General features: G+C 36.1%; 1 protein-coding gene and 1 pseudogene across 5 annotated transcripts in view; both read left to right on the top strand.

Annotated features, from left to right (window-relative positions):
• The window catches only part of TAFA2 (TAFA chemokine like family member 2), a 510015-nt gene that overhangs the window by 167266 nt on the left and 317667 nt on the right, over window positions 1-25082 (top strand). The window lies entirely within an intron of this gene.
• On the top strand, window positions 12370-13397 carry LOC135966098 (small ribosomal subunit protein uS3 pseudogene; annotated as a pseudogene).

Here is a 25082-nt window from a genome sequence, read left to right as displayed (position 1 = left end):
TGGATAGAGAATTAGGTGACAATGTCAGCGTTGTTGGAAACTCTGCTCTCTTCTTGAGGCATTAACTCTCACTGATGAACGAAAACCTTTGTCCAGGGAGCAGAGTCTTTGGGATCTGATCAAATGTGGGAAAAATGTGCAGAATTACAAAAAGCAAACCTCCTTCCTAAGGGCTGATGTAGTCTGTATCAGTGGTCTGCATTGAATGAACGTCATTTTTAGTCATTATCTATTTCCTAATCTTAGGGTTTTGGGAATTCCTTAGTTCATGGACATTTGACCCTCAGGAATATATGTATGTTCATGAAAAAGCCCCATAATGTGAGTGGGCATATGGTGATGTTTCATAAGGTGACACAGGAAGGGTAGTATTTCTGCCAAAGGGTGATGTAACCCACAATAATTCCAGCCTTTGAAAAGCAAGAGTAACAGCTTGAGTGTCGTTCTGCTCCCTGGACAGGGTGGAATAACTTTCCGGGTGCCAGTCTGACATGGCTGTGTGAGTAGGCTGGCTGTTCACGTACGCGTTTCCTTGCAGGGCAGATCCTTAGCTGGGGGAGAGGAAGAGATTGCGGTTTGGATCATAAATTTTTATTTACTCTCGGAATTCTCTGAGGATGGAATAATAATAAGAAATCCATGAAAAAATGTGAATCATTGCTGAGGGGGGAGGATATTCTTAGGTGAGAATGCTGCTTCCTTTTCTGATTTTAGCTTTTTAAGATAAGTTGAAAAATATGGGAAGCTTCACATACTCTTCCGTTTCTGTTTGATTCATATAGAGTAAGAGAAGCTAACAACACTCTTGATGCTCATAAATATGAGTAGCTTTAAGCAGGTCTGCTCTTTTTGCCTTATTTAAAAAGGAGCCACAGATTTTTTAAAATTAATGCATCAAGAAGTCTTATATGAGGGTTGTTTCTGGAAAAAATACATTCCTATGGAACTTAAAGAAATCAGACAGATAATGACATGATTACCAACACTTTTCATGCCAGGGGTCTTGAAGCTGTAAACACTTCATATTCGTCTGGGTAGGAATAATACCAACATTATTATAGATACAATTATTAGTACAAACATGATGTTTTTTCTTCCTTATAACATTTCACATATATTTGATTTGCAAAACAGTCCTCAGAACTCTTGTCAGAGATATTGGCAAGGTTTGATTACGTCCTAATGTGCATGCCAGTCAATTACAAGATGTATTACCGGATTCCAGCAGAGAAATTTTGGTTTGAATGCAATTGAGAAAGGTGGTATTACTTAAATGAAGTCCTTTCCTGTACGCTCTCTCAGGTGTGATTTTCCTCCTCATAGCTATATCCTCCTGCTTCATATTTTAAACATTATGTTATTGTTAAAATTGCCAACAGAGATGTTTGCAATTCATCATTCACCACTGATCTCTTGGACTTACATGTGCCATACTTTTCCAGGTTGGTATTGTGCCATCAATAACGGCTTTTCAAGTGCACTTTTCAGCCAAATTTTTAATGTTATTTAAGTTATAAACCATGTTTCCCCAGTCTGATAATAGAAGGCAAGCAGGGCCTTGTTAAAATCTTTGCTAATGTTAAGAAGAATTAACTTTTTATAATATTTCTCATAATATACTAGCTAAGTTTTCTTATCAGATAAGAAACTAAATTGGTTTGGAAAAGTCCTCCTGAAACTATTAGACCACTCTAAAACATAATTAAGACTAAAAATAAAGTAGGCTACCATAAATATTCAAATTATGCTTCAAATGTTACAACATATATATCAACAGAGGTGGCACCGTTCTGGAACATGGAGATCATAGGGTTTTTGTTGAAAGGGAGAAATTCACAGTGTAGTTGACTAACATACTTGTGATCCCCAAGTTCTCAAAGTGTATATGTATAGGTAAATGTGCATTCTTCATACTTTTCTGTGACTTTGTCTGCCTTCAAGAGCCTCCTTGGCCCTACACTCTAAAACAGACAACTCAGTTCTTACTGTATTAGTCAGGGTTCTCTAGAGGGACAGAACTAATAGGATATATGTGTGTGTGTGTGTATATATATATATGTATATATATGTGTGTGTATATATATAGGTGAGTTTATTAAGTGTTAACTCACACGATCACAGGGTCCCACAATAGGCTGTCTGCAGGCTGAGGAGCAAAGAGAGCCAGTCTGAGTCCCAAAACTGAAGAACTTGGAGTCTGATGTTCCAGGGTGGGAAGCATCCAGCACGGGGGAGACATAGGCTGGGAGGCTAGGACAGTTTCTCTCTTCACATTTTTCTACCTGCTTTATATTCTGTCTGCACTAGCAGTTGGTTAGATGGTGACCACCCAGATTAAGGGTGGGTCTGCCTTTCCCAGCCCACTGACTCAAATGTTAATCTCCTTTGGGAACACCCTCACAGACATACCCAGGATCAATACTTTGCATCCTTCAATCCAATCAAATTAACACTCAGTATTAAACATCACACAGTCCATGACTCATTTACCATGGAGCTTTAAGTACAGTCTGGAGTCATCGTGGTCATTCCCTCTTTAATAAGTAAAAATGGAAATAATAATAGTACCTACCACATAAAGGTTGTAGTGAGGAGCTGATGTGCCCTGAGATTAAGGCCACACCTCCTCTATAATTTCTGCCTGCATCATTAAGGGTTAAGAGGAAGCTCCACAAACCCATTACTCCTACTTCTGAAACCTAAAGCCTTACCTTTACCATTTGCTTTGAATTTATTGGGACAAATTTCATTGTGTCCTTAACCTCAAGTCAGTAACAACAACAACAACAACAACAACAACAACAACAACAACAGCAACAACCCTCTGTTTCCCAAATCCCACCCCATCATGTTCCATTCTCTAATTATTTCAGCCTCTGTACATTCTCTCTATACTTTTTAGAGTCCATGGACCATTTTCGGCAAAATATTCTATAGTTTCAGATTTTTCTCGAAATATTCCTTTCACCTTCTTTCTGTGACAACTGGCTCTCCCTAAGGTTGCTGCTTTCACTGCAAGCCTGACAAGAGGTGGCTGTTTTTTCCTCTTATAACCATACTTCATACCACTAGGCTTGGGAGTAGAATAGATGTCTTCCTTGTTTGTCATTGTGGTTTTCAGATCATGTTCTTGCCTTTCTCTTAAACTCCCTTACACTACTTTTGTTTCTCTTGTCTACCCAACCCTTGGGTCCTCTCTCCTCTTTACCCAGCAATCTTCTCTTGTGGCTTATTCTGTTTCTCCCATATTAACATGATCTCAATTCAGGGCCACTTAAATATTACATAGACGATCCTTCCTACACACTCCCAGTTCCTGGGATTCCACTTCTCCATGATCTTATCTTCCAACCTCAGTTAATTGCTTCCTCACTCATACCCAGACGTTATCATTGCCAGTAATGGCAACCTCGCCTTCATCTCAGTTTCAGGCATTCTACTCTGACCACTATCTTCGGGTCCCCAAGGATGCCAGTGTGTCTTTGATCCTTTCTGAGCTTTTCCTCCTCAGCAGTGGCTGATAATAGGTTAGATTCTGTGCCTTTACGTTTCTAAAATACAGTTGGGTGACTTTGTGGAAGAGGTAGTTGTGATTATTCCTTATTTACATGAGGAGCCAGATGAGACCTCAATGGGAGGTAAATGTAGCTCTGAAAGCAGTGCTCTGTGTTAATTCTAAGATCATTTTTCTTTTAGACATTGCTGTGGTAATGTTGCTATTCTTATCTTGACTCTCTAGAAACTTCTCTAGAGTCCTGCATGGTGTGTGTGTGTGTGTGTGTGTGTGTGTGTGTGTGTGTCTGCGTGTGAGGGGAGGGGAGAGAGAGAGAGAGAGAGACAGACAGACAGACAGACAGAGACAGACATTTAATGTGGTTCTTCCACGTGGGCATGATCATGAGGGCTGGAGTCAACTCTCCTCACCTGGGTTCATTGTTATTCTAGGGAGACCCTGACCTGTGCTTAACTAATGAGGTGATGGTGATATAGAAGTACAGGGTGATTATACTTTCCTTTGCCTTTATAATCCAAGTAATCCATGTTTTGGCTTTTTTAAAAAATTAATTGTATATAATGTCATTATGGGATGTTCTGCCATATTTTCTGATACTTGGCCATCTTATCACATGAGTTTAAGTTCCTCAGGCATGGGACATGGAAACTATATAGTGTGCTGTTTACTGGGGTTGGCAGTTCTGCAAGCAGACAACCTGCTAATTATTAGCTATGGGACCTTAGATGAGTTTGTTAACTTTTCAGAAACATAATTTTCTTATCAATAAAATGGTTCTGATAATACCTCCCTAACAAACATAATATTAGTGTTAAAAAGATAACATGTAGGTAAACCTGTGCACATCAGACACATACTAGGTCTTTCACAATTAATGGTTTTCTTCTCTCCATCAAGAAAAACCCTGCTTCCAGTAGGAGCTTCCCTTACAGATTTTAAATCCTAACTGAATGCTTTGAGATAGCTTTCATGATTTCATTTAGAATCAAAACAAAAGGATTATTTAAAACCAGTTAGTGAAAGTTAAAATGTCACCTAATTAATTTTTAATTAAAAAATTAAATACGGTGAGAACATTTTCCATTTTCAGTATTTAGCATATTATTCAGTTAAAAATCTCTTCAAAAATTTTCTAATGCATATCTATTAGTTACATATTAAATCCATGTGTTTTAGCCTATACTTTGAAAAGTGAAAATAATGATGCTGTGGTAGCATACAGATAATAAATGGCAGAGATTCCTATATTAGATGTGAAGGAGGGTTGAAGAGAAGCAAACAGGAACTGGGAAGTAGTTTGGACTATAGTTTGTCCTTTGGGGTGGTTGTACTGGCTGTTATGGCAGATGTCTCTTTTTCTGACTAATAAAGTTGATTTTACTCACATTTATTCTTGGCTTCTACCTCGCAACAGGTGGCCAGTCAGACTGCATTCGACTCTGCAACTGCTGGCTGTCAGAAGCTTTGAGAGCCTTCTGCTATGATTAAAGCAATGGTTTAGAGGAAACTTAGGAAAGTTATTCGAGTTTGTACAATTTATGTGAACTTACTTATAAGCTAAGACGGCTTCTGGTGACTCTCACAATGCTTTTCTTTTATGCTGTGTTGATATGTTTGACCATGCACAACTCTAGAATCAGCCATGTAGTAAGCATTCAATAGGTGAGAGCTGAGAATTATTTCATACATTTCTCTGCTTTGAGCCTTAGAGAAAAGAGTTTTTTCTCCAAGGCTTACTGGCTTCCCTCTCCTGCAGACAGAGAGAAGTGCAAAGGATAAAGATGAGAGGAGGAAGTGGGGACTCACTGTGAAGGAGCCAAGAACTGTCTTTCTGTCACGGGTGTAGCTAGTTCTTGATTCTAGGTACTAGTCTAGATAGACCAGGTCATTGATCCTAGCTCAGCTTACCACAAGAGAGGGCCAGACTAAATCCATAGAAAACAAGTTTTCACACTTGCCTTTGGATAGATTCTTTGAGAACTTGATATAGTACTAGGTTATTAGAGAGCTATTTTGAGAATTTTCTCTTATAACAAGAACACAAGAGACATTGTCTTCCTCTAACCATAATATGACCCCATGAAAATTGAACTCAACCAGTCTGACACTGGAGCATACCTCTATAGCAGATGAGTTAGGAAGCCAAGACCTAGACTGGAGATTCAAAGTCCTTCAACATAGAAAACGAAGGCTGAATTGGATAACATGGAACCAGGGGATTAGCCGACTGCATTTTAGAAATCTGGAGCTAATCTTGTGGTTCCCTGAAGGATTTGGTAGAGCTGAAGTAGCAAAACATGGCAATTAAACTGGTGAATTTTACAGGCGGATACCAGGATAAAGTCTCTGCTTTACAATTTTCCACCCATGAAAAACTGGGCAAATTAATGAATCCCTGTGTACTTTAGTTTCTCATCTCTAAAAGGGAAATATAATCTACTGGCACTGAAGATTTAGAATAAAAAAATACACTTTGAACAGAGGCTGGCATATGGCAAAATGCCACATACGGGGTTCTGCTGAAGGAAGGGGGTACGACTTACTCTGTGTATAGTAGGACAACATTGATGTTCTGTGCAAGAAAAAAATCATTAGACTTTTGGGATTCTAATGTGAAGGGTGTTACACAAATATAAATATTATCAATCACAACATTAGCACACAAAAAACTAGGAATGGTTTTTGCTTTGTTTGTTGCAACAAATTTCACCTTCTTAGAAATTTTTAAATTTTATGATTTCTTTTAAGAATAATTTAATCTTCTTTAGTAGCTTTTCTTACCACAACTCCACTTTCCCATGATCAACACTCCAGTTTATTAATTTGTTTGATTGTGAATATTATGTTCTTAGTTCCTTTCCTTTTTCCAGGGCTATGCCAAAGGGCTCTATGCTGCATGTTAATTCTTTATCTTGCAATCACACAAGTGCAGTTCAAAATAGTAACTTCTATGCAAATCCTTGGTCCAGCCTAGAACATTTTCATTTACATATTTTGAATTAGTTTGCTTTCAGTTCAATGACTTTTTCTGATTTTATACTTATAAATACGTGGCCAATGTTATTTAGCTAAATTTAAAAATTAGCAATAATTATTGTAGAAACAGTGCTTTTATATATGCCATTCTGTGAACCATAGGATAATCATTATTCAAAAAGAGAAGAGAATTCCCTGGGAAAAAAATACATCTTCGAACTATTGATTTTTAAAGGAAAGACCCTAAAATTATTATGGAATCAAATAAGTTAGGCCTATAATTTCAAGCTGTGTTCTGATTTATCTCATGCTGTTTGATATTGCCACATAAGTGATATCAGCATGGTCAAATGTTTAAATGCAAATTTATAATTCTAAATGTTTTCCTTTGTCGAAGTCATTTTGTTTAAGCTCCAAATCCCCAAAATATTTATCGTAATTTTGAGTATTTTTAGAAATGGAAACCTTTGCTAAAAATAGAAGATTACAGAGAATAAACCAAATAATAGCATTATTCAGCAAATTCAAAACATAGACTGTCTCCGAGGCTCTGCAAACCAAAACAAAGCTGGACAGAGTGAGCACTGTCTGCCAGCAGATAGAAGAATCAGAGCTGTTTGTGAGACAAACAAGGAAGTGTACATCATGAAAGGTCAAGTTGAGCTGGAGCTGGAAAGAGAATCAGACCAAGAAGCAGATCTTGTTCTAGTGACAAGGGATGTTTCCAGGCTTTGCCAAGAACCTGAAAGTTTAGAAGTTTGTATCTGCAAGAAGGAAGCAAATCCATCCTAGGTTTGCCCTGTTACATCTTGTGGGGAAGCCAGGCAGGACGCTTTAAGGACAAACCTCAAAGGAACTTATGTTTTTCTCTCTGTCTTCTTTATGTGACTTCTTTGACTGGATATCTATTCAGGTAAACCTCTGAAACAAGCGAGGAGTGGAAACCACACCAGTGGAACACCTTAGCAACCGTTCCAGTTCAACATTAGTGTATCAGAGGGTTAGAGAAAGACAATAAACTCATTTTAATTAATCCTTTTCATGGTTAATGTTTATGTTCATCTAAACAGGATGATGTGAAAGCTCTTCCAATTATATTTTTAGTAGGCTTCTTTTAACCCTTGGAATTTAAATTATTAATGATCCTTATTGATTGGGTTCCTGCACGTACTGAAATATATATGGTATAAAAAATGAACAGGGTTGATTGTTTGCCATGTTAATGTGTATTACCAGTTAATTTAGTCTTGACTACTTCTTTATTTTGGATTCCTCTGTAGTACATATGGTAGATGCTCAATATTTTTATTAAATATATTTTTTCCTTAGGTAAAAACTCTAGTATGCATTGTAATTAAGATGGAGCAAGCAATTTGCAAAAATCAGTGCTAGAATACAAAAAAATTGTTCTAATTTTTCTTATAAAACATCTTTTTCATTATTAGGTGCCTTTAAAATGCAAGGCTTATTCTCTACTAAGTGTTATACAAAGCAAGTTAAAACAGATTTTATTATTTTTACAATAGCAATTGTAAAACAATAGCCATCCAATGTTCTGGCTAAATTTTACCCACTCTGCTTAAATGTGAATGATAGATTTCATGCAGAAACTGTTTCATTTAAGTACAAACAGTCCATAATATTTTAAAAATCTATTTAATACTGAGAGAAGGCTGTCAAAGATTAGCTTTTTATTAGAAATCAGATTTTTTTCTCTTAAAAAGTGTTTCATTTATTTATTTGCTTACTTTTATTTTTATTTTTTTTTGAGACGGAGTCTTGCTCTGTCGCCCAGGCTGGGGTACAGTGGCCGGATCTCAGCTCACTGCAAGCTCCGCCTCCCGGGTTTACGCCATTCTCCTGCCTCAGCCTCCCGAGTAGCTGGGACTACAGGCGCCCGCCACCTCGCCTGGCTAGTTTTTTGTATTTTTTAGTAGAGACAGGGTTTCACTTATTTTTTGATTTTTAAAATTTCAACATTTATTTTTGATTTGGGGGTACATGTACAGTTTTGTTACCTGGGTAGATTGCATAATGCTGTTTGGGGTATGATTGATCCCATCACCCAGATCTTCTTGTTCTAGTGACAAGAGATGAGTACAAGATCAAACTACAAGATCAGTAGTTTGACTTCTCAAAGAACTTCAAACAGAACTACCATTCAACCCAGCAATCCTATTTCTCTGTATATATCCAAAAGAAAATAAATAATTCCACCAAAAAGACGTATATACTCATATGTTCATCACAGCCCTATTCACAGTAGCAAAGACATGTTGCCTACCAATGGTGGATTGACTAAGGAAACTGTAGTACATATACACCATGGAATACTATGCAGCCATTAAAAAATGAAATCATGTCCTTTGCAGCAACATGGGTGCAGCTGTAGGCCAATATCCTAAGCAAATTAACACAGGAACAGAAAACCAAATAATGCATGTTTTCACTTATAAGTGGGAGCTAAAACCCAGAATAAAGAAGTAGTCAAGACTCTAAATTAACTGGTAATACACATTAACATGGCAAACAACCAACCCTGTTCATTTTTTATACCATATATATTTCAGCACATGCCAGAACCCAATCAATGAGGATCATTAATAATTTAAGTTCCAAGGGCAAAAAGAAGCCTACTAAAAATATAACTATTGGGTACTGAGCGTAGTACCCAATAGTTAGTTTTTCAACCCTTGTTTCCCTCTCTCCCTCCCTCCTCTAGTAGTACATAGTTTCTATTGTTGCCATCTTTATGTCCATGAATACCCAATGTTTAGCTTCCACTTATAAGTGAAAACATGCATTATTTAGTTTTCTGTTCCTGTGTTAATTTGCTTAGAATATTGGCCTACAGCTGCACCCATGGCACCCATGTTGCTGCAAAGGACATGATTTCATTTTTTAATGGCTGCATAGTATTCCACGGTGTATATGTACTACAGTTTCCTTGGTCAATCCACCATTGATAGGCAACATGTCTTTGCTATTGTGAATAGTGCTGTGATGAACATATGAGTATATGTGTCTTTTTGGTGGAATGATTTATTTTCTTTTGGATGTATACAGAGAAATAGGATTGCTGGGTTGAATGGTAGTTCTGTTTTAAGTTCTTTGAGAAATCAAACTACTTTCCACATGGCTGAATTAATTTACATACCCACCAGTAGGGTATGAGTGTTCCCTTAGTTCTCTGCAGCCTTGCCAGCATTCTTTTTCTTGACTTTCTAATAGTCATTCTGACTGGTGTGAGATGGTGTCTCACTGTGGTTTTGATTTACATTTCTCTGATGATTAGTGATGTTGAGCATTTTTCATATGTTTGTTGTTGCTTGAATGTCTTCTTTTGAGAAGTGTCTGTCCATGTCTTTTGCTCATTTTTTTAAAATGGGGTTATTTGGTTTTTGCTAGTTCAATTGTTTGAGTTTCTTATAGATTCTGGATATTAGATCTTTGTTAGATGTATAGTTTGCATATATTTTCTCCCATTATGAAGGTTGTTTACTCTGTTAATGGTTTCTTATACTGTGCAGAAGCTCTTTAGTTTAATTAGCACTGACTTGTCAAATTTTTTTTTTTTTTGCTTCATTTGTTTTTGAAGACTTAGTCATAAATTCTTTCCCAAGGCCAATGTCCAAATCAGTGTTTTCGAAGTTTCATTCTAGGATTCTCAGTAGTTTGAGATCCAAAATGGTTTCTCATATGGGACATTAACTTTGTCTAGCTGCAATGCAAAACCAATCTGCAGAGATTGTGCTCTAACCAACCAACAGGCATTTTGGACATTATCACTAAATCATTTTAGAAGAAGGTATGCACAATGGGACCTATATCTCTATCCAGGCAACTATTCATCTAACTTTGCATGAGAGTTCATTTTTTATTAATATGCTACAGTCAGGTTACTTATGCTATGGATTTTGGGGAACTCTATTTCCAATAGCATATATCAAGAATACACAGAAAATGAAAGAGAATGAATGCTGAGATCAAGGAGCTGTTTACTGACTTTCCTGGTAGCGACAAAGATGATTATACCAGACTTTGTTGGGATGAGAGGGGAAAGGGATCTGCATGAAGTAGAAAATGTCTCCAAATGGGAAGCATGCAAGAGAAATAGGAACAAAGAGTGTTTTCAAGCAGTAACACCGATTCCAATATTGAAAAACTTGCAATTAAATCAGACACAAAAAGAATCTTTCAAAGTTATCTAAACTTTTGACGTTTCACAATCTTAACAAATGCCTGTTTAACTCTCCTATGTCTTCTAATAACATAACTGAGGATAAAGATAATGTGCAGAAGAAAAACATTTAATGAGAGAAAATTATATGTGGAAAGTTTTTTGGGAGATTTGTGTTTTTTTCTGTACCTAATTTTTCTCCTTCCATTTGGCAGCAGGTCCAGTTCAGACTGTAAAGAGTAGATGTAGTAGTGAAGCTATCCATCTCAGATGAATTGAAAGAGTACAGAACTACAAAATGCCATCATTCTCTCTCTGTGTTGATTTCTGGTGAAGCTCAGAGGTATGTAGCTGCTGTTGGAAATTCAGAGGAAATTCCAGATACACTTCAGCATCTTTTTAGTTACAAAATCTTGATTTTAAGCTCATGGTTCATAAGTCTTGGTTTGACTTATGGCAAATTCTTTGTTTCATCTGATTTTATCTAATTTTCCAACAAAGTTATTCAGCCTGTAAAGCATAGTATATCCTCTATCCTAGAGATATATATATGATTATTAAATTCAGATCTGAACTCAAAAGAAAGGTTATCTAACACAAAAAATATTTAGATGTATAAAAAATTTCCTGCATCTTTTATAGCATAAATCAAGGCAAATGCCATATATCACAGAGGGAGGTCCCTCTCTTGTCCAAACATTTGCTGTTCACCCTCCCCTCACTAAGCCCCTTTCCCTCCACTTCCAACCTAGTTACTCCGGGTAACAATCCATTGTTATTTCATTCATTTTGCTATTGGAAAACAGGCCGAAATACCAATCCTTGGCTCTCTAGGAACTAGTGATTTCTGTCTTTCTTGACTTCATTTTCATCACTGATGCTCATTGATTCTCTTTGTCTCTCACTGTCTTTTTCTCTCTCTTACCAGAACATCAACTCGCAAGACTGCTTCGAAGGTAGATATTTTAATAAGAATTTCAAATATTAGATGTATCCAACAGTATAATCCTGGGCGGAGGGGGATAAACAATGACTATGGTTCAGGTCTGAGATTGGTGGTATGGTTCCTCCCCTCATTCAGCCACAGGAACCCCTGGGAATGAGAACTACTTGCTGGTATACACTCATATCTTCCCAGCACAGTTACTGGCACATGACAGACACTCAGCCAGTAATTGGAGTGGATAAACGAGTGATTACATAACTACCTGTCTTGCTTGATGAAGGGAGCTAAAGTTTATGCTTCAACTGTTCAGTACATTTGCCTAAGAGCAGATAAGAATATGTGATTTGAGCACTATAAATGTTTTCATCCAGAAAAGGGTGAAATCTAATTACATTATTTTATGTACCCAGTTTGACAGGAGTTACTTGCTCAGATTATATGAGTGAGGATTGAACGAATTAATACACTGAAGCACTTAGCAAGTGCCTGGCACATGGTAACACTCAAAAAGTACTAGCTATTATTGTTGTTGTTATTATTTTGTTAAGAGAGAAAAAGCGAGTAAGAATGATTGCCTGATCGGAATGTTCATTAATTCTTCTTAGAGGAAATAATCCTGACATCCCAGTGTTGTGTTTGCTATGGAAGAAAATGGCATTAAGTATAATTATATAAATTTCTTCTAGGATCACCATTTTAGAATATAAAACTGATCATGTCATAAACCTTCTTAAAACCTATCAAAGGCTGGCCATTGCCTTCAGTATGGAATTGGAAGTCTTTAGCAGGACATGTAAGGCTCTTCATCACTTGGTCTCTAAATTTTATCTAATCCAGTTTTAGAAGCCTTTCCTTTACACTAACCAGGACAGAAATGATTATCTTAGCCACTAGAACACAGAATATTCTTGGTGAGAAGGGCCGGTGGATTCGGGAACTCACTGCTGTAGTTCAGAAGACGTTTGGCTTTCCAGAGGGCAGTGTAGAGCTTTATGCTGACAAGGTGGCCACTAGGGGTCGTGACATTGCCCAGGCAGAGTCTCTGCGTTACAAGTTCCTAGGAGGGCTTGCTGTGAGGAGGGCCTGGCTATGGTGTGTTGCAGTTCATCATGGAGAGTGGGGCTAAAGGCTGCGAGGTGATGGTGTCTGGGAAACTCCGAGGACAGAGGACTAAATCCATGAAGTTTGTGGGTGGCCTGATGATCCACAGCGGAGACCCTGTTAATTACTACATTGATACTGCCGTGCGCCATGTGTTGCTCAGATAGGGTGTGCTGGGCATCAAGGTGAAGATCAAGCTGTCCTGGGACTCAACTGGTAAGATTGGCCCTAAGAAGCCCCTGCCTGACCACATGAGCATCATGGAACCCAAAGATGAGATACTGCCCACCACCCCATCTCAGAACAGAAGGGTGGGAAGCCAGAGCCACCTGCCATGCCGCAGCCAGTCCCCACAGCATAACAGGGTCTCCTTGGCAGCTGTATTCTGGAGTCTCAATGTTGCTCTGTAAAGACCTTTAATAAAATATTGCAGAAAGACAGAAAAAAAAAAAAAGAAAAAAAAGAATGATACAGTGGACTTTGGGGACTTGAGGGAAAGGGTGGGAGGGGGTGAGGGATAAAAGACTACAAATTGGGTACAGTATATACTGCTCGGATGATGCGTGCACCAAAATCTCACAAATCACCACTAAACAACTTACTCATGTAACCAAACACCATCTGTTCCCCCAAAACCTATGGAAATAATAAATAATAATAATAATAAAAATAAAACAAAAGAAGCCTTTCCTTGTTCAGAGTCCTTTCCCACCATTTGGGCTATGTGTCCCAAGCATCTGTTAATCTAATATTATGAGATTATTTGTACCACAGTACTTATCATATTGAATTGTATTGATCTGCTTCTCGGTTCATCTCCATAATTAGACCTTTTGTTTTCCCAGTATCTAGCACAGAAATCAGCAACCTTTTCCTGTTTTAGTAAGTGTTTTAGGATTTGCAGGCCATACTGTCTCTATTGCAACTACTTATCTCTGCTACCATATCACAAAAGCAGCCATGGACAATATGTAAAGGAGTGAATATAACTGTGTTCAAATAAAACTTTATTTAGGGGCACTAAAATTTAAATTTTGTATAAACACATGTCATGAAATATTATTCTTACTTTGATTGTCTTTATTCATTTAAAAATGTAAAAACTATTTTCAGTTTGTGGGCCATATAAAACCAGGCTGCAGAAAAATTTTGGCGATTGTGATATTTGCCAATCCTGGCAGAGAAATGGTGCTCAATCAGTACATTTCAGTGAATGAGAAGTGAGTTAAGGGTTGTTTTCACGGAAATCATTTTCAAACACAAAGAAAATTTAAATAAGCAGCTCTTGCCTGTAGTATAAACTCCTTAGCATGAAATAGAATAGTCTTTACAGTTTGGTTTGTAGGTAGTTAATTTTCACCTTCACCCTTTTCATCTGACTCCCTGTCCATATCCCAGTGTTATCTGTGCTGCAATTCATTGACACAACTAATTGACATTCTCCGAAAACACCATGCCCATTTCTACGTTTGGGCTTTGTGTCTTACATTTTTCTTTACTTGGAATGTTCTTTCATTCTTTTTAAGTTTTCTTAGTGAGCTATTATTTGTCCCCTAATATTAAGCTTAAAACTACCTCCTTTGGAAATGTAGGTTCTCCTTTCTTCCAGGTAGAAATGAAAGGAAGGGGGCTGTAATGAGGGTATATTCCCTCTGTGTTTCTGTGGGTCTTTGGTATAATAATACTAGTATGGCACTTTTCATGTTGTATTTTAATTCTTGTCTTTCTTGTGTTTCTCTTTCTTACTATGTTCTGAAGTCATTTTTATATGTCTAGTGCCGGTATAGAACTTGGCATTTGTAGTCATTTAGTATCAATAAAATGAAACATTTTCGGTTAAAGGTAAGTTCTCAATATCCTGTTGAGATGATTTGGAATCAGTTTAATCTACAATGATGAGATTGTCTTTCAATATTTATAGTGAGGTAGTCTGAACGTTGAGCATTAAAATGAATAAAACTAAAATTGAATACAAATATATTAAGAAATTGAAAATAATTAAATTGGAAACTTAAGAACCAGAAGCATCATTTGTGGTGTAAAACATGAATTTTTTTAAAAACTTAACTTTAAGCTTAGTTGAATGGACACTTCTAATGTATGAAATACTGTCTTTAAGCCTTTGCTTGATTTTGTGTGAATAAATGGTGATATCCCTTAATCATATACATGGATTGCTATTCTTTCCCGGAAGGATGAAAGAGAATGATAATACTGGGGATTTCACAATGAAATGTAATGGGTTTTGACTAATGATTGTTACTCCAGTATGTTAACTGCTTTTAAAACTATAGTTTGATGGAGTTTACCTGGAGGGATGGGAAACATTTTATAATGCACGCTAATTACAGTATCTATGTTATCAATTCTGTCAAACATTTTATAAATGCTCAGTACTTGTTTACTGCAGGGATGCGCAGTACCTTATATCATATCTTTCCCCATTTCCATGGGGAAATTCCCTGCATTCTCCCAAACTATAAGATCTTCAATTGAGATCAATGTTCTGGGAAGATTTCTCCATAAATATCTTGGGAAATCTCACTAGGAATTGAAAGCACATTGCCATGGGAGATGAATAAGAAGCTTTCCTATTATTGATCGTTTATTTCCATTCATTCTGATAATTATAACAGACAGCAGTGGGCTTGAATGGCAGTTTAGGTTGTCGTTATAAACAGAATGCTTGAATATTGGCTGCTTGTTTTCTTTTATTGAAGGAATTTCATGCTGATGATTGAAAATCAGCAAGTGCTCAGTTGATACAAGTGTTTATAAAATATATATGCTATATTAATGTGAAAAACAAGAGGAACCATACTTTAATGAAATAACCTGGTATTTAACTTGTAGAAAGTTATATTTTTCAGGGAAAAAGTCATCTTGCAGTTATGGTTTAAAACAGTGATGGAGAATATAACAAAATACACTCCAGAATAAAAATATTTCACCATGTGCCCAACTCTTAGGCCTTGGTTAGTTGAGTTAATTTTAAGATAGAATGTATTCTGTTATTAATTTCCTGGATTACTAACTCCTTAATGACCAAAATTGTGTCATATATTGGCGTGCATATTGCAGTAACTGGCACAGTATCTTGTATATAGCAAGAATACATATACTTGCTGAATTAAATTGAATTTACAAATAGTTCAGACTATTTATAACAAAATACTGATATCTAAAATGCTTTCTTAGAGTAATTTTTCTAAATATGTGCATTTTATAGACATTTAATGAAATACTGGTATCAGTATTCTTATAATGAGAGTCTATAGTATCTTAAGCTATTTTCTTTACGCATTAGCTCATGTAACTTTCAAAACAATGATAAAAAGTTGGTATTAATCCTCCATCCCCTCAAGGAAACTGAGGCTCAGGGAAATTAAATAGCTTGAGTTTATGTATGAAACAATAATAGTATTTACTTTATAGGGTTTGTGAAGATTAGCTGGGATGGATTATGGACCAAACTTCGTGGTGTGTGGTAAGCCCTCAGTAATTTAGCTATGTATTATCATTAAGGTCATACAGCTAAAAAGTTAGAGTTGGTATTAGATCACTGATCTGTCTCACTCCAGAGCTCATGGTCTTTTCTTCATTGCATTCCAACTCCCCTGCCCTACATGTATGGCAGAAATAATTATTCTTCCTATTATGAGCTCCTGAAGGGCAAAGGATGAGACTTTTTCTTTTGTATCACTTACTGGTACCCTGTACACACAATAATAAATGTTGTTGACAGTTTGACTGGCTTGGCGGTGACACTGTTCTGGTTTTGCTATCCGTATGAATGATTGGTAGGATGGTCGATTATGAGAAGGGCCCAGAGGAGTGTTGTTGCAGTATGCCTTACATTTTATATTAGGAATGGAGGTTTTCTCCTCAGTCATATGCCACCTGCATCTTGATTTTAAATATGATTTCCCTGGCGCCTGTGGGAAGAAGGGTCTGAGGGCAGTTGGAGTGTTAAGACAGAGTTAACATTTTCCAGTTAGCTTTCCCAGTATTTCCCGACTTCATCCTTGAGTCATTTCTGGTAGTTTTGTCCCTAAGATTTTTGCAAAGTTAAGCTTTTTCACTTGAGGGGTAAAGATTTCTTTGTGTTTTGGAGGTGAGAGAATTAAAAAATAATCACCGAGTCTCACAGTCCTAGAGAGCTTTCCTGAAAGGGAATTTAAGTAAAAAATGAACTGTCGGCATCCTTGAGGTTTCTCACTGGTCACATAATGATACATCATTTGTCAAATGTGGTTGTCTTCCTTCACTTAAGTTCCTGCTGTTGGTAGTGTTTCTCCTTATTTGTGCACGTGGAACTCAAAAACAAACTCAGGACCCCGAGTTCTGTGCATATGCATGGTAAATGACTACTACATTGTTTGAAATATAACTGCCATGTGTGACACAGTTCTTTTTGTAGTTTTCTTTGTGGTGTTAAAATATACACAATATAAAATTTACCATTGTAACTGTTTTAAAGTGTACAATTTGGTGGCATTATATCTATTAATGTTGTGCAACCATTACCACCATCCATCTCCAAAACTTTTTTCGTCTTCCCAAAATAGAATTCTATACCCATTAAATACAAATCCCCATTCTCCTATCCCTTCAACCCCTGGCAACCACTGTTCTACTTTCTGCATTTATGAATTGGACCACTCATGTCTCAGCTTTATGATTCCATGATTTACTTGTTTAAATTGAGGCCTGCCATCTTCTCTTTTTCCTTGCTGTGGTTATTATCTGATTACAAGATAGTTAATTGATGTCTCACTGCCGGATCTTTGTGAGGATGTGAACTTAATGCAATTCTCTTGCAATAAATAGTGTACTTTGCTTCTCTATATAGTAACCTCTTAAATTTCATTATCACATCATGAGGGCAAGAACTATATCTACTCTGCTCACCACTATATCATCAGTGTCTGGTACATTGTTTGCACTTTGTAGAAAATCAATATATGTATTTATAGAATAAATAAATGCTGCTGATCTTTATTGTTAAAAAATCTACTTTAAAACCATTTACTGAGATTTCCTACTATGTAGGAGATCAGCTAATTGAGGAACTCTTTGTCTTCTCCTGTGACTCTATCTCTAAAAATGAGTGTGGTGATATAAACCAAAGATTATGAGCCTATGCATCAAAATAATTTATTCTTTAATTTATTCATCAAATATTTATTGAGTGCCTGTTATGTTTTAGATACTGGCTGTGCAATGGTTCACAAAATAGACATGATCCTCGGACTCAGAGAGCCCTTGTTTAGCAGAGAACACAAGCTATAAAAAGTGAACAAACAAATGATATATCAGTTGTAAATTATAAGAAGGAAAAAGACGGAATGCTACCAGAAAGATCAAGGATGGGGCAGACAAGTTTAAATTGCAGCAAGTTGGAGACATGGTAACTTTTCATGTATGTGAATAGCTGTCTTCTTGTATAGGAGAGAAGAGGGCTCATTTGTAATACTAGAAGAGGTGCTAGGACAGACCTTTTTAGAAAACAGATTTTGGTTAATTATAGCAGAATTTGCTAATAGAGCTCTTCACGATGAAATGGATGGACTTTGTATTTTTAGGAGGTTGTCTGTCCTATCATTGAAGCTATTGGGCATAGCATTGTGGAGACGTGGCCCACCATTGGCAGGGTGGTTTCCAAATCTGGTTGATCATGAGAATTATCAATTTATGTGGAAAAGTCTAGCACAATACTTGATATTTAATAGTTCTGTTTAATAAATGCTAGTGGAATCTGACTTTAAGTTGCTTTATGGCCTATTTATGGCAGCCAAGATGAAAAGTACTGACAACTGAACATGATTTTATTTTATTTTTATTTTTTATTTTGTTGAGACAGAGTCTGGCCCTGTCACCCAGGCTGGAGTGCAGTGGCACCATCTCTGCTCACTGCAGCCTCTGCCTTCCAGGTTTAAGCAATTCTCCTGCCTCAGCCTCCTAACTGGAACTACAGGCATGCACCAATATGCCCAGCTAATTTTGTATTTTTTTTTTTTTGTAGAGATGGGGTTTAGCCATGTTGCCCAGGCTGATCTTGAATTTCTGGGCTCAAGTGATCCACCCACCTTGGCCTCCCAAAATGTGGGATTACAGGCATGAGCCACTGTGCCCAAATGAACATCATTTTGAATTGTTTTCAGCTCACAAACACAAAATAAATTACGCAGCAACACTGGTTAATATACTGTCTTGGTGCTGACGAGTTGATAGGTGCAGCACACCAACTTGGCACAAGTATACATATGTAACAAACCTGCACGTTATGCACATGTACCCTAGAACTTAAAGTATAATAATAGTAATAATAATAATAATAATAATAATAAATACTATCTTATTGGGTTGTAAATGTTGGTATCTTGCTGTCAAAGTTGGTCCACTAGTGTGTTAAATTTACCCTGTATTCTTGAGAATGTAGCTTTATAATCTTTGTATTTTATTGCCTGAATTATAAAATTAAGGTTTTTGCTGTCAGTAGGATGTTTTGATGTGTGTTTATATAGCCCAGTGGAATAATATATATTTTAAAGATTTTTGTTAAATGCATTGCACAGTAGTTCACTAAGATATCAGTCAACAGTCAGATATGAAGTATTTAAGAAGCATCTAGCATGGCCCTGGCACTATTCCTGCAAAGTGGGTCCAAGATAGTTCATTTCCCTTCTGCATATATTGGTGAGGCCTATTACGTAGACTTTGTAAGATAGAACCTGTTGCCATTATACCAATTGTTGTAAAAGTGAAATAGTATTTTGGCTTTTGATTGTGCTATATTTGAAGGTGAACTTAAATTATCAACTAACTTACAACTAATTTGTTATATTTACACAGTGAATCTCCCGTTGTCTAATATTAGATGGTCAAGATTTGAAGCCTGAGTAGTTGAGTGAATAAGATAAGTTATTAAACAGACCAAAAGGAAATTTCATATTATTGCAGTTCATTAAATGATTCTATACAACTTACAGTGCAGTTCATTACTCACACTGTGGTATTAGACTAGTAATAAGGTTGATTTTTCTAATGGAGTAACTCCAGCAGAGCTACCATGCTGTGTGATGATGATGTGTGTAGTATTTAATATCTGGGTGCAGTATTTGCCTGAAGGATTAGCTATTGGAATTTTAGACTCACTATTAACTTAAGTCTCAAATGGCACCCATTAGCAGTAGGAAGTCTTCTTTCCTTTTTCTTGTTGTATGTTTATGAACACACCTACTTTTATAATATGTTAACCAGGAAAATTGTGTTCGACTTGATTCCGCATTAGTTCAAACCTGTTACATGCTATGATTAGAGATTTATGAGTGGGTAGTGGCAGGCATTGATTTCTATTGTGCTGCCCTTGCAGTAAATACCACAAATTTGTAAGCTACAAAGCTTAAATTTATCTCACTGATTTCCATGTAGTAAAATTCTATCTCATTTATAGTCTGATAGTCTAATCCTTCTTAAGCAGCCTATCCTGCTGAACTTACTGATTTACTATTTTTTTGTCCATAAACTGCAAATGTTCAATAATAATAGGCTAAATTCACGTGTTGGCATCTGTAGATAATCTAAATGTTCCCCTTGTAATCTTTGTGCTTTAAACATGGGACTATGAATTCCTCTTGGGCAAGAAATTAATTTCTAGCATTTTAATAAGGAGAATATGTAAGTATGCATTGAGGCTCTGAACTGGGCAAATTTCAGGGCAATTTTGTCTGCAGCGTGACTGTGCTTCCATAATTTTCTGCAAACTACATTTCCCTCCAGTATTTAGATTTAAGTGATTTTTTTAAGCCCTGCAATAATCAGGAATATAGAATTTTATTTTTTCTCTTCTGAGTGTGTTATTTGTGGAATATTTAGTACTATCATAGTACCAAAATACCGATTTTCTTTTTTATTGATAAGGTTAAATTTTGGGTACTGTGTTTTAGATTGGATTATTTCCCATTACGTTTTCAAATATTTGCTTCTGTAGAGTACTTTTAGGAATAAGACAAAGTCTGAGATGGAATAGTTTGGATACAGTTTTATTCCTGTAGAGACTTTTTTACTTTTGTGCTTTGAGAAAATTCAATACGAATGTAAGCAATGGAAGTTTGAAGGTGCTTATAAAAATAGGAAATGTCTCATCCTGACCGTACGTACCTTTGTTCCTTCACAAAGCCTCTGTGGAGGTTAAAACAAATCAACAGTCTTTTTTTTTTTTTTTTGAAAAATGCTGAAATATGAGAAAGATGATGTACGTGTCTCCCATTGCCTTCAATAGGGCACATCACCTAAAGACAAATAGAAGTGATAAAAATAAGAGTTTGTTACAGACAAAATGTTTTATTTTTTTGTATTTGCTTTATGAGAAGAACAGACTTATCAAAGTTTTAATAATGTGACAGTCAGATAATTAACATTTATTGATGTTTCTCAATGCACCAGTGTGTATGAGGTGAGTTGGAGTTCTTCTTATCACCACTAAATCACTTTTATTTAATCTCCACTGAAAGTGACCAAAAATATTAAGCCTTAGAAATTACAGATTTCTACAGATTCTAGCGGTAATGTTCAGCTTGCGCTATGAAATGATTTAAGAACACTTGAAAATCAAGTACAAACAATTGTCAGTAGAGTGTAAGCACTATTAGGGAGCCATTCTCATAGAATCCCTGTTAGTGCTTATGATTTACTTAGCATTTGTGTGCTGAGAGGTCAGGCAAGTATTTTACAAATGTGAAGTCAGCTTTAGCTCTGTATTACAGATGAGGCAAACTGAGGTTTACAGAAGAGCTCAGTGCAGTTGCAGGGAATTTAACTCTGGTCTATTTTATACAAGCCACTGGCTACCTTATACTACAGTTTCAAATTAATGTTTTTATATAGGTATTTTGAATGTTGCAAAAGTAAACAAAAAACAAAAATGTAAAAGCTAACGGAGAATGGTGTGTTTCTTAGGCATATTTAATTATGTTATGAGACTACCTCAGCTGGCCAGTCTCCTTTATTCTTTTTTTGGCACTGGAGTAGCTATTTGGGGGCAGTTTTCAAAGAATGTTTAATTATTTAAACACACTGTACTTTGTCACTAAGGCATTCCTATCAGTGTCTGAAGACAGAAAGGGAAGATGAGTTTATTCTATATGGTTGGATAATTATTATCATGGGAAAAAACATGGACTAGGAGCTAGTGGACCTCAGTTCATATCTAAGAACTGCTCATTTTTTGACTTTGTATGTGTCACAAATTTTCAGAGTATTGGTTTCCTCATCTGCAAAACAAAGAATAGAATTATCTGATTACCTTCTGTGAGTAATAAATGGATGGAATGACGTAATGTGTCACTTTGGATGGCTTAGTCACTTGAAATAATATTAGACTTTCACATAATTATCTATTTTTTATATCTGATAAAGCCAAATGAGTGTTTCTGAATTGCTCATATCTAAATGCCTAGTGTCCTTTTGACTTTTCTTTGAGAGCGTTTCATAGTGGTAATGTGAAACACAAATCAGAATCATCCATGTTATATCTTCTATCAGCTCTAAAGAGATTGGGATTATGTATAATATTCAAATTCCCAGCAGCTATTGGTTCCTGGTGCATAGTAGACACTTAAGAAATGCTTTTTAAATGAATAAATGAATACATCTAAGAAAGTGGAGCTTTCTCTGCTGTTACTTGATACCAATGTAAGAAGGATGAGTAAAAGAGAACATGATGATTTTATAAATAAGGGGACCTGCATCATCTTTTGGCCTTATGATGCCCCCCAAATTCACTTAATTGACTTTCAGATAATTTAAGCAATGTGTTTTGCAAAATGCTATGAAGACCTGAAATTATGTGTTTAATATGATTGTTCTATGTGTGACCAGATACTGAAGTTCTCATTGCTCTGCTTTTCTTCTGAAAAATGACTACATGGGCTAAAAGATTCTCCCTTGTGTTATGTTTGTACATTTGTAATAGGAGATTTTCACTGATAAACATGATTAAGTTACACAAATTTACTAGTTAGAAAAGTTGGTCATCTGAGACGATCCAAATATGATTGCAAGAACAGTCCTCTTTCTATCAATTTCTGTCATTTGATTTTTCTCTATTCGACCCAACAATTTTCTTTCAAAGGTCAGTTCTCTCATCATGTGCAATAAGGGGCCTAAAATGTTGGCAATAAAATGGATAGTGTCAGGCATTTGTCAAAACGCCAAATAACTGCAATCATCTTTCTTGTGTGTAATCCTGATGCATCTAGACAGACAGCAATGCCAGAAAGCCAGGTAGGAATATTTGGACATGTTATAAATTTCATTATTTTGCTTATTCCTTAGGGATTACAAGCATACCTAAAATGTGTTCATCTCAAAGATGGGTGTTATAGTAGTAATATTTTAAATAGAATATCATATTTCTTTATGATAAATTTTAGGTATGTCATTTTTGAATTAGACTTAGAAGATGTTATGTTGTGTGATGATACTTTTAATAGAGTTTTGCAGTATCATAATAAAAAAATAGTAAGTACTAGCATATACTCACAGATTTAAATTTTGTTTTCTTCCTGTTACTGCTTTACCTTTTCAGTTCTTGAAAACATTATTCTATTATAATGTTAGTTTTAGAAAGCATAGGAACTATGTGAAATATTTGATATTTAACCACTTAATCAACTCCAGTAATGTGATATTTTTATAGATTATTTATAGTTGCTGTATTTTATTTGTCTTAAAATACATGATCAAAAGGAAATGACAGTAACAAAGAAGAAAAAATATCTTACACGGTAGTGCAATGAATTATTTAAACATCCAATCAAACTTTTTTCATGGTGTTCCCAAATTCATTTAGTTGATTTGCGTATACTTTATTTCTTTGTAAAGAGTTATGAGGACCTTATGTTAGGTGAAATAAGCTAGACACAGAAAGAGACATACCACGTGATCTCACTCATATGTGGAATTTTAAAAGGCTGATGTCATAGAAGTAGGGAGTAGGATAGTGGTTATCAGAGACTGGGAAGGGTAGAGGAATGGGGAAATGTTGGCAAATGGGTACAAAATTCCAATTAGGAGGAATAAGTTCTGGTGTTCTTTTGGACAGTAGGGTTGACTATATTTAACGATAAAGTATTGTATATTTTAAAATAACTAGAAGAGAGAATTTTGAATGTTCTCACCACAAAGAAACAATAAATGTTTGAGGTGATGGATTTGCTAATTACCTTGATTTGATCATTATACAGTGTATACATGTATGTACATATCACATTGTACCCCGTATTGTTATGTATCAATTTGAAAAAAAGTAAAACTTTAAAAAAAGTTACAAGGACTTCTGAAAGTGTACGACTAGCAATCAAAAGAAAGAAGATGGGGTCTGTTTTTTCAAGATGATCTATCCTTATAAAATTACAGGATGGTGCCCTGGAAGTCGTTGGATCACTCTCCCATTCAAAGCAGAAATTATCTCCGTAGTGTTCCTGATAAGTTCATTTACTTGTCCATTCATCAAATATTTATGACCTACTATGAACTAGGTTCTCTTCCAGTTACTGTGAACAGAACAGTGAACCACATAAGTTAAATCTCCTCTTCACAAAGCTTGCTTCCTCCTGAGAAGATATGGATTATAAATTAAACAAAATCACTGTGATAATAACAAGTAATAAATATTGTGAAGATCGGGGTAAAGGGATGTGGTGATTTCATATAGGGTAATAAAGGAAGGTCTTTTTGATGTTGGGACATTTATGCCGAGCCCTCAATGAGCTGTAAGAAGAGGCTGTGTGTCTGTGTGTGTAAAGAATGCTACAATCATAGGGGTCGGGTCAGCAAATGCAAAAGCCGCTGGGAGATGATGTGCTCAGCATGCTCCAGGAATAGGAAGCCATCAGTGGGGCTGGAGCAGAAGGAGCACGGGGGCCAGGAAGAATGGTAGAGGGGTGGCCAGGTGACAAATCACGCAGGACGCATCTTCATCACCCTTCCCAGAGTTTCCTTCAAACATGCTTCACAGGCAAGATTCATTTCTTAACACCTTATAAAAAGAAATATATAGTCCATTTAGTCTTATGAGATAAGAAATATTAAAAGTTTATAGTTGTTAGTTTAAGTAACTTGCTGATGTCTGAAGCACACACTTGTAATGAACATTTGTGATGAGTTAGGGATCTGTCTCCCTTTTTGCCTTGCAAGGGGATATTAAAAGGGTTAATGGGGACTTATTGATGAATTGTGATAGAAAATGTGTTGGGGAGAAGATATACTGGTCACTGAATTTGGTGACTTCCATTTGAATGACAATGTCAGTGCTTGCAATTGATATTTTGAAGTTGATAAACTATTGACAGTTTCCTCGG

Source organism: Macaca fascicularis, chromosome 11 (assembly GCF_037993035.2).
Source record: "Macaca fascicularis isolate 582-1 chromosome 11, T2T-MFA8v1.1".
Lineage (NCBI taxonomy): Eukaryota > Metazoa > Chordata > Mammalia > Primates > Cercopithecidae > Macaca > Macaca fascicularis.
The sequence above is the reverse complement of the archived record's forward strand: the minus strand, read 5'-3'. Positions and strand labels throughout refer to the sequence as shown.